Genomic DNA, 10,959 nt, shown 5'->3' on the forward strand with positions numbered 1-10,959 from the left:
AAGGTGGCAGACCACAAATTTACAGTTCTCAGGAGGCACAGACAATTGGGGATGTTGGACACTGTATTCCTCTTATTTATGTAGCATTGGATAATAGTAAATCTAATCATCAGGCATCTATTATCAATATGGAAGGTAAGCTTTGTGATCAAGTTGTTTCTATTTTGATTGACCATGGATCTAACTATAGTTATATTAGTCTTGAAAAGGTGGATAAGTGTTGCTTGAATAAAGAAGTGCACATAGAGTCTTGGTGCAGTTGGCTACAGGTACCAAGAAAAGAGTTCATCATTGGGTGAGATCGTGTGCATTTGAGTTGAATGTAGATTGCTACGAGAAGGATATTGAGTGTTTGGATGATGATGGAGAGAATAGGATATTGCAGGGTAAGAAGACGCCTACATCCATTAGAATAGTTACAACTAAGCAGGAAAAGTGCATTAGTAGGAAAGGGCGTTTACTATTTGTAGTTCATATTTCTAGTGATAAAGGGAAGGGCGTTCATCATGTTGAAGTTTTTAAGAGGTATTTTTGGTTTTGCAACTGTTTCAAGATGTGTTTCCAGCAGATATTTTAGAGTTTCCTCCTCATAGGGAAATGGAATTTTCTATTGAGTTGATACTAGGAGTAGCACCAACATTGAAGGCATCATACAGGATGAGCACTCCAGAGTTGGTGGAATTGAAGTTGCAGATTAAGGAAATTCTTGAGAAGTGATACATTAGGCCAAGTGTGTCACTTTTGGTTGCACCAATATTATTTGTGAAAAAGAAGGATGGTACTCTCAGGTTGTGTATTAACTACAGACAGTTGAACAAGGTGACTATCAAGAAGATGTATCCTTTGTCGCGGATTAATGACTTGTTTGATTCGCTGAAGGGATAAACAATGTTCTCGAAGATTGATTTGAGATCAGGATATCATCAAGTATGCATCAAAGAAGAGAACATGTACAAGGCTTCTTTTCAGACCAGGTATGGGCATCATGAGTTTATTGTGGTTCCTTTTGGTTTGACTAATGCTCCAACAACTTTCATGTATTTGATGAATAGTGTCTTGCATCCCTATCTAGACAATTTTATGATAGTATTCATTGATGACATACTGATATATTTTAAGAATGAGGAAGAGCATGCAGAACATATAGCAGCAGTGTTGGCATTGCTAAGAGAGAATAAGTTGTATGCCAAACTTAGTAAGTGCAGTTTATTTCAGAAAAAAATTCATTACTTGGGACATGTGGTTTCCAAGGAAGGTATAGCATTGGATCCAGAAAATATTAGAGCTATCATGGAGTGGGAAACTCCTAGGAATGTTGATGAGGTCAGGGCATTCATGGGATTAGCAGGTTATTATAGGATTTTCATCAAGAACTTATGACATATTCTCTATCCTATAACATCTTTGCAGAGGAAAGGAAATATATTTGAATGGACAGAGGAATGTGCAACTAGTTTTGAGCAGCTAAAGCAATTTTTTACAAACACTCTGTTAGGCCCCTATACTACTAGTGTAACCCCTTATTGTTATTAGTACAACCCCCTTATTATATCGTTGTGCCCATGTAGTCCCCATATTGTTATTATTGTGCCCCATAGAAGCCCACTATTGTTATTATTATGTCGGCTCTGATTATATTATGACCCCTTAGACTCCTATATATAAAAAGGAGGTCTTGTCATTTGTATCATTTAAGAATTGTTCATTGTGTAATGTAAAGGAGGTTGCCCCCTCGAAGAGGCTTATTTCTAAGGCTTCATCTATCTTTTCTATCTTTTTGTGAGTTGGTTTCATAACATTTGGTATCAGAGCTTTGGATTCTAGGGTTTCGCTGCTCTAAATAGGTCATCATGGAATTTGTGCTATAACTTTTTTTCTATGACATTTCAGATGTTAAAACCAAAACCCATTTGGGTTGAAATCTTTCTAAACCTTGGGTCCGAATTTTAGAGCTTTTAGTGCTATATTTGTGGATATATGCTTCGAGGAAGTTTGCCTTTTTGCAGACTCCCGAATTACATTCCAAACAGGTGACCTGGGGAAAATAGTCATAACTTTGGTTTTGAGCATCAGATTGAAATTTTGTAAGAAGTTACAAAACGAGGACGAACTGTAGTTTCTTGTATACATTTTTCAAATCCAAAGGTCTAAACAATGACATGCGGCACGTTGTACAAGTTTGCTCTACTGAACTAGCCTATAATCAGGTCACCGTGGGAGGTTTGGTATAACTCTTCTTTGGAGAATCCAATTTGGATCAGACTGGTGGAATTGGAAAGAGGACACAGAGGAATAATGCAGGTTGCAATTTCAAAACTAGAAGAGGCGAAATTACAGAGTTATAGTCATTTCAATATTGAGCTCCTAAAATCAAGAAAAGGCGATATGAGGAAGTTTGATGGCAAGGATCCGGTAAATTGGATACGACAGATGGAGAAATATTTTGACCTACATGGTGTACCACTATTACAAAAGGCATGTATTACATCTTCATATTTAGAACCGGATCAATTTTTATGGTATAAAGGGCTTTGTTCTCGTAAACAACTTGTTACGTGGTCAATTTTCATGGAGGAAATGATAGCACATTATGAGGATACAAAGAGAAACACCTTCTTTAGCCAATTGATAAATATCAAACAAAAGTGTTCAATGGCAGAGCACATTATGGGCTTTCAAAAATTGAATATAAGGGTAAATGATATTCCAGAGAAGTAAAGGATTGATGTCTTCATAGGTACTTTAAAGGATAACATTCAACATGAGGTTCATCTTTGAGAACCTGATTCATTGGAGAAGGCATTTAGGTGGGAAAGAAAAATTGAAAGCGAAATTATCGAAACAAGGAATCCCACCACTCATGACTGTAATTATGGAAGTGTTTCTTCTCCTAGTGTTGGATAGGTAAATCCCCTCTGCGGACAGAGGCGATCCCACTAGCCTAAAACAGAACTAGCCACAATCAAACCACGCTGCTACGCAAGTTCCTAGTTATGCATCAAAGGTGAATCAAGAAGACCAACCTGGAATCCAACGCTATGATTGAAGCAGAGTTGATATTCCCGCTCCCTCGCTCCAGCAGATCATAAACGAACACCTGCACATGCAAAGGAAGAGACAGATACCAACATAAAATCTACCAAGGCACAACTATATTTCAGTCAGAAAGGAAATAAATCAACACATCACCATAATAGACAATGAGATTGGAACTATAATAGCAGTCGCTCATTAATTAATAATAAACAGGAAAAGTTACAACCATGGTTCTGACGTCGAACCTCTCCTGGCTGGGCGAGTAACTATATGTGTCTTGCAATGCATCTCCTCTCCGGCAGCATAACCTCTCTAGCATTCACTAGTATTCCTCCAAGAACTCAAGAACTCAACATCTAGCACTCCATGACTAACGACTATCACTAGCTTGTCAAATGCATAAGGACAAGCTTATATAGATGAAGAAGGGAGGAGGATACGATGAACCAGGACACCTATTGTGGATTAACATTATCCCCAAAAGCCATTAAATATGGAGATAGGATAGAGCTCGACATAAGACTGATTTTTTATCCTCAAAAAAGCTCCATGTAATGAAGGAAACAACAGTCGGACGTGCGTTAAGGCAAAAAGCATGACCAAACTTGGTTGGCGCGACTGCTGCTCTAAGACAGAGCGCCAATGGTCGCGCCCTCTTTTGAGGATCTCCATGATTGGCGCGGGTAAGATACTGTGGACTTGCGCCAATGGAAAAAGAGCACTTTTCAGGGATAATCTGTAGGAGGTGTCTTCAGGGAACATGAAGTACATACTCAGGGGAACATAATGCAAGTGTTTTTAGACTTTGTCACTTCTTATAACTCCCGGGATGAGTCCTCCAAGGTACGACAAGAGGAGTAACAGGGATGGTGACAAATTACTGTGTAACAGATGCCCCCTAAAGCATGAAGTCCGAGAGGTGGAGAGGGGTGAAATGCTTTACAAGAACACACATAAGAACACATATAGTTACTGCCGCCGAGGATCTGTATTAAGAGACATGACTGATAGTTCAATTACATGATGTACGTGGTATGGTCGCAGCCATCCATAAGAGATTACATAAATAATCTAGATCCATAGTATGGACGCAGCCATCTGGTTAGGATCAATGAATTGACTCAGGTATGGTCGCATCCATCCAGTGAATGAGTCAAGTATCAAGAATCACGCCTGGATTACAACAAACACAATCCAGGGTCTTGCGCTCCATCTCGACCCGAACAAGAGTACAAGTTCAAGCATGTGAATATATGAGCTGAAGTCGAACATGCATGAACATCGTCTGATTACCAGTCAATAGTGGAAACTGTTAACAGACGCGAGAGGTACCACCAATAATGACAATGGTCCTCAAGGTACTATAGGTACAATCTACGGCGCGTGAATTAATGATCTGAAGTCGAACGCCCATAGAATCATTCGATCGGAGGCCAATGATGAAAACCTCACGTCGAACACGAAGAACCTGCCATTGAGGCATGCAGGCTCCAAGGCACCGGAAGGGAGTCTCTAGATCAACTTCCTGGATAATGAGTTGAAGTCGACAGGGAGTGACCTTGATCGAAGGTGGGCCATGATGTTTCCCACATCATCGAGACGAGACAGAGAGATAATGTTGTGAATCAAGATTGTGCGAACTATCAGAGGGAGGTTGTTTCTTTGCAGGGGTCAACTTCTCTTGAACATATCGGCGGCACATTAATGGAATTGGCAGTATTCGACATCAATGTATCAAAGGTCATGATGACGAGGCAATGAGTGGATGAGAGGTCAAATAAGGTACCCAAGTCCATGGAAGCAAGTGAAAGATATGAGATGAGATATTCCCACCCTGGACACGAAAGCAAAAAAGTGCCATGTTCAAGAGCGACATACTGCCGTCACGGTAATAATTATGGTTCAAAAATTTTATTTTCCCCCCGCCATTTCTGGTGAGTACCCCAGTTATTTTTAACAAGCTTGATGGGGATAGCATATGCTTGTGTTGTGACAAAATCCGATGTCATTAAGTTTTAACGAGTCTGACAAAGGAATAACTCGGCGTCTTTTCATGTTTAGAGAGTTTGAAAAGACAGCAGAAAAGGAAACTCCAGGGATGTCCTTTTTCGTAAAGTTGTGTCTCTCGGGCCCGAAAAAGTATAAAATAATACCCGGAAGAACCGCCCGATCATTATGATCGAGGAGTACTTTTCATAATTAGTGATTTCAACCTGAAAAAGTAAAAAAGCGGTCAAAACCACGTCGTTTCGTAACCATTAACGAGTTTGGAACGACAAAAACCCGGTAATCTTTTTATGTTTTAACGGTCGACAAAAAGAACTTAAAACGACCGCCCCTTATTAACATTTAACGAGTCAAGAGGAGCGACTCGGCAATCTTTTCCTCTTTAAATGGTCAGAAAAGTGCTGAAAGCGGACCTCCATTTTTATTTTCTTTAACGAGTCAAAAAGGAAAAATACTCGGCAATCTTTTCATATTTTACGAGTCAGAAAAGAGTGTAAAGGTGACTCGTCCTGAAGGAACGAGTGGTATAAAGGATAGCAACTGGTTTCGGTAATGGTGGAACTTACTCGAAACATGTAAAGGTTAAGAGGCTGGCTAATAAAACCACTCATCGCTGCGGTTCCTCAGGAAAGGAGAAACAACCAAGTGAAAGCATATGATCGGCCAAAGAGATGGTGGCGATGGAATGAAACAACCAAGGCTCATCTAGCAGAATTTAGCAGATAAAAGGCAATCACGGGATGTAAATCAGGTATGGGTTCATTTTTTACACAAGCTTGAACCATGGAGAACTTTGCTTGTTAAATTTTTTTTGTTGCATGCCCCCAGCATGATAATGCAAAATCGAGATACATGCCCCCCAAGCTTCATGGCATTCACGGAGTGGATGGAATGAAGGTTTACTTGGAAAGACTTGATTTTGAAGGAGGATGCATGCCTCCCGGAGGCCAGCTGCCGTCATCAGAATGACGGAGTGGATGCTGGGGCATTTCCTGTGGAAATAAGACCATTTAGGAATGGTAGATGACTATATGTGAAGTGTGAACAGGGGAATGAAAGTTGGTCTACGACTTTGATCGTCCTTCCTTCATGCGGAAAACACATCACTCAGAAGAGTGAGGACACAATAGCACGTATGCGATAAATATAGTCTCGTCCAAGGAGTAAATTGTAATCTAACGGACCTTGGACTACCATGACACCCATTTGAATAGTCTTCCCTTCTAATGTGATAGGTACATTGGGAAGAATTCCTAAAGGTCGAGTGATTTCTCGATGGAAACCTGTAAGGTTTCTCATCTCAGGCAGAAGCAGTGGGGAACCAAGTGCTTCCCAAGCTGTCGAAGAAAGGATACTCACAGGAGATCCCTCATCAATAATTGTACCAGCCATAACCATGCGGTAGACTTGGACTATAATTCAAAATGGTATGGAGGCTGGTAACCGAGGATTGACTAGTTGATCCCAATTGAAGGAAACAACTAGGTTGCTTGGAGGTGGGACTGGATAGACAGCGGGATATGATTCTGATGGACTTTCTTCCTGGTGTGAAGGAATGAGAGGGATGCTCACTTGATCATTAGAGTCTATGTTGATGAATAGAATAGTATCTTATCAAGTGGAAGAACTTATCCGCTGAAGATTTCACATGGGAGGATGAGAATTTTATAAAGAAGCATCCAGAACTACTCAAGCGTTGAGGACAACACTTTTTTTAAGGAGAGGGGCATGTTTGGTGCCTATAATACTAGTGATTACCCCATTACTATTGTATTTGTATCCCTTATTAATATTTTTGTGCCCCTATTGTCCCCATATTGTTATTATTGTGCCCCATAGAATCCCTCTATTGTTATTTCTTTGGCTTTATATTATTATTGTTAGGTCAGCTGGGTTATATTGTGACTCCTTAGACTCCTATATATAGAAAGGAGGTTTTGTTATTTGAATCATCCAAGAATTGTTCATTTATGTAATGTAAAGGAGGTTGGCCCCTCGAAGAGGTTGAATTCTAAGGCGTTGATCTATCTTTTCTATCTTTTTCTTGAGCTGGTTTCATAACAATCTCCTTGGACAGCATGTGTTTTTTTGTTTCATAAGTGTCATTAAACATCAAGGACAGTGTTCCCCCAAGGGGGAGGGGTTTGTAACATCCCTTGGTTGATTTCCTATGTAAATAGAAATTAAGACCAAGGTCATGGGATATGTATTGCAAGCTTAATGTTGGGTAAAACATAGGGATGGGTATCACTGGTGCTTAATAAATGGCTTTGGAAATTTGCAAAGGCATTGGCAAAGGCAAAGAGGCATTAGTTGGAATTTTATTTATAAAATAAAGGAAAATAGTAGACAAGGGAGATGAAGGATCACAAATTTGGTTGAAAGGGAAATTCAAGGGAAAATGAAGGAAAACAAAGAAAATATAGGCCTCAATGATAAAGAGACTTTTGGGTATTAGTTCATGACTTTTTTTAGTTTAGCTTTTTGACAGTTTTGGGTTGAGCTATCTTCTATTCTCTCATTCTCTCATACTATTGCACACAAAGAGCATTTTGGGAGCATGTTTGGAGCAATTTTAGCGTTCAGTTGGGTTTAGAGAAAGAAGGCAAAGGAAAGCAGGAAAGCACAAGGGAATAGTTGGATCAATGGCTACAACTGGATTTCTTTGTAGGTAACACGTTGCGTGTATGATTTCCTTGTTGGTTTATGGATGCATGGTATATGCATGTGATTTTTTAGTTACGTGTTGTAATTGGCATGGATATTTGCTTGCATTGATAGTGGTTGTAGCCTTTCCTTTCCATTTCCTAGATAGCCATGGTGTTATGGGTTTTTCCACTTGATTTTTTTTGGTTTGTGCTCATAATTCCTTACAGCTACGAGTTGGAACAAATGCTCTGGAAGCCCTGGGACAACTTGGGTTGAGTTACTAGTACTAGAGCCTAGGTTGAGACAAACATTCTCGAACCCTTAGTGGGATTAGTTACTAGTCCTTGGAGCTGGGTTGGACAAACGCTCTAGATTCCTAGAAGGTTGTGGGTTGAGTTACTATTTCCTAAAGCCATAGACAACTTAGGTAGAGATCAATCTGGTTAGTGTTAGTGATGTCCGACCATGGAGGTGGAATCACTGTGCTTGAGGGTTGAGGTGGTTTGGCCTCTAGAAGCCCTGGTTTGGTTTTATTTTGGTTTATTCCATGAAATACCACATTCATGCTTAGAATATGGTGTGGGGATGATTGGTTGAAGGAGAGATTTGGTTCAACCCAATCTATGGTCGAGTGGTACATGGAAGTTCCTGACTTGGTTGGTATTTTCATATGTTAATAAGAGATATTCTTCTATTGTGATTCATGTATATTTGTAGCGATAATGTTGGCGATATTATGGTTGAGTTGCCATGGTTTCTATGTTGGTTACATGTTGGTTATGTGATTCATATTACTTATGGACCTTGACATGTTTTGATGAATGTATGAATGGTTGATGAATGCATGGATTAAAAATTGTTATTACAACTATTATGAGAGGGCATTAGACCTTCTTGGTAATTCTTAGATAAGTTTCAGACTCCTGTGATCAGATAGTATTTTCTATTAGATGAGGATCAAACATGGAAAATTCCCCTAAGTAATTGATTTTTTTGTGGCCCACCTTATGGAAAAATAGGGTGGGAACAAGATCACCTTCAAAGCCTCCTTGTTACTCCCATCCCAATCATGATTTGGGGATTTTTAATTGAGAAAAGTATTAAGAGGTTGTCAAGTGAGTCTTCCTCCAATGAAAGAGAGAGAGTTTTAGATTTCAAATTTCATTCAATAACCACTCTTTATACCAATTAATTTTTATCTTTTATGGACAAGACTTAGGGTGAAAATACTATGTTATTTTCCTTTAGAATGTTTTTAAAAACATTACGTCCCTTTAAAACACCTTTTCCTTTGAATTTAGAAATGGAACTTGTGGGCTCAACTCAAAAAGGTATTTCATGTCAATTGATACGTTCATAATTGGAAAAATTACTCCCTAGTTCCCTATTTTGTTTTGTTTTAAAATTGGATATCAGATCCCCATATAATTGGTGGAAATGTTGGGCCTAGGATTGCAGGAAGCCCTTCCTCAAGTAATGTAGCAACCCCTGGTTGATTTCCTATGTAAATAAAAAATAAGACCAAGGTCATGGGACACGTATTCCAAGTTGAATGTTGCGTAAAACATAGTAATGGGTATCACTAGTGCTTAATAAATGGCTATGGAAATTGGCAAAGGCATTAGCAAAGAAAAAGAGACATTAGTTAGCATTTTATTTATAAAATAAAGGAAAATAGGAGAAAAAGGAGATGAAGGGTCACAAATTTGCAGGAGAGGGAAATTGAAGGAAAAATGAAGGAAAATGAAGAAAATAGAGGCCTTAACGATAAAAAGGCTTATGAGGATCAGTTCATGGTTTATGTCAGTTTGGTATTTTGATAGTTTTGGTTTGGGCTCTCTTATATTCTCTCATTCCCTCATACTCTTGCACAATTACAACATTCTTGGAGAATGCTTGGAGCACTTTAGCATTCACTTGGGTTTGGAGGAAAGAAGGCAAAGGAAAGCAGGAAAACACAAGGGAACAATAGGATCAATGACTACAATTTGATTGTTTTTTAGGTAACAGGTTGCATGTATGATTTCCTTGTTGGTTTATGGAAGCATGGTATATGCATGTGATTTTTTGGTTATGTGTTAACATTGGCATGGAGATTTGTCTAGATTGACAGTGGTTTTAGCCTTGCCTTGCAATTTCCTAGATAGACATGGTGTTGTGGGGTTTCCACTTGATTGTTTTATGGTTGGTGCTCATAATTCCTTATGATTTTGGGTTGGAACAAATGCTTTGGAGCCCTTCACTGGTATAAAATCGCTAATTAATTACTAAAAAAAGACTAAAATTTGCATATAAATGACTATTTTTCAATCAGTGACCAATAATGGCTAATTTATAGTCTTTTATAATGCGACCAACTTTTAGTCGTATTTAGTTTAGTCATTAATTGGTTGTCTCAATTTTATCATCTAGTAGTATATTTAGTTGTAAATTTCAGCATTAATTTAGTCATTAATTTTCACAATTAATGACCAAATACATGAAAAAATATACTACTACATGATCACCCAAGAAAACCAATTAATGACCAAAGAAATGTGACCAAAATGTTGGTCGCATTATAAGATACTATAAATTAGCTACTAATAGTCATATATATGCAAATTTTAGTCATTGTTTGAAACCAATTAATGACCAAAGAAATATGACTAAATTTCAGTCGTGTTATAAGATAGTGTAAATTAGCTACTAATAGCTGTATATATGCAAAATTTAGTTGTCATTTGTAATCACAAATCTATCAGTTACAATAGTCATTTATCTTTTTTTAGTAGTTTCATATTCATTATATAAACAACTAATTTAATGAGTTATATTAATTTCATTTACTTTCATTAATAATCATTATAAACGACTAATTTAGTCGTATATCCATTTTATTTGTGTTCATTATTAATCAATATAAACTACTAATTTAGTAGTTTTAGATTGATTTTATGTGTTCATTATTAATCAACATAGATTAATTGGTATGATTTTGTGACTAAATTTAAAAAAATGTCATACAATGTGCATGTTCATCTAATATGAAAATGCAAAGTTACATATGTTAATTACAATACTAAATAATATCAAATACAACTATACATAATTTCAACCAAATGAATTATATTATATGAAATGTCAAGTATACAATATTTTTTGAATGCAACAAATTTGTTTAGAGAATGCACGGGAGTGTTCAACTCGTCAACTTCAACTCTCTTTGTTATAGACATTTTTGTGCCTTACAGCATAGAGCATGAAATGTCAATAATCTAAGGGATC

This window comes from Pinus tabuliformis, chromosome 5_1 (genome assembly GCF_031772625.1).
Source record: "Pinus tabuliformis cultivar Carrire ecotype Pingquan chromosome 5_1, CPIR1, whole genome shotgun sequence".
Taxonomy (NCBI): domain Eukaryota; kingdom Viridiplantae; phylum Streptophyta; class Pinopsida; order Pinales; family Pinaceae; genus Pinus; species Pinus tabuliformis.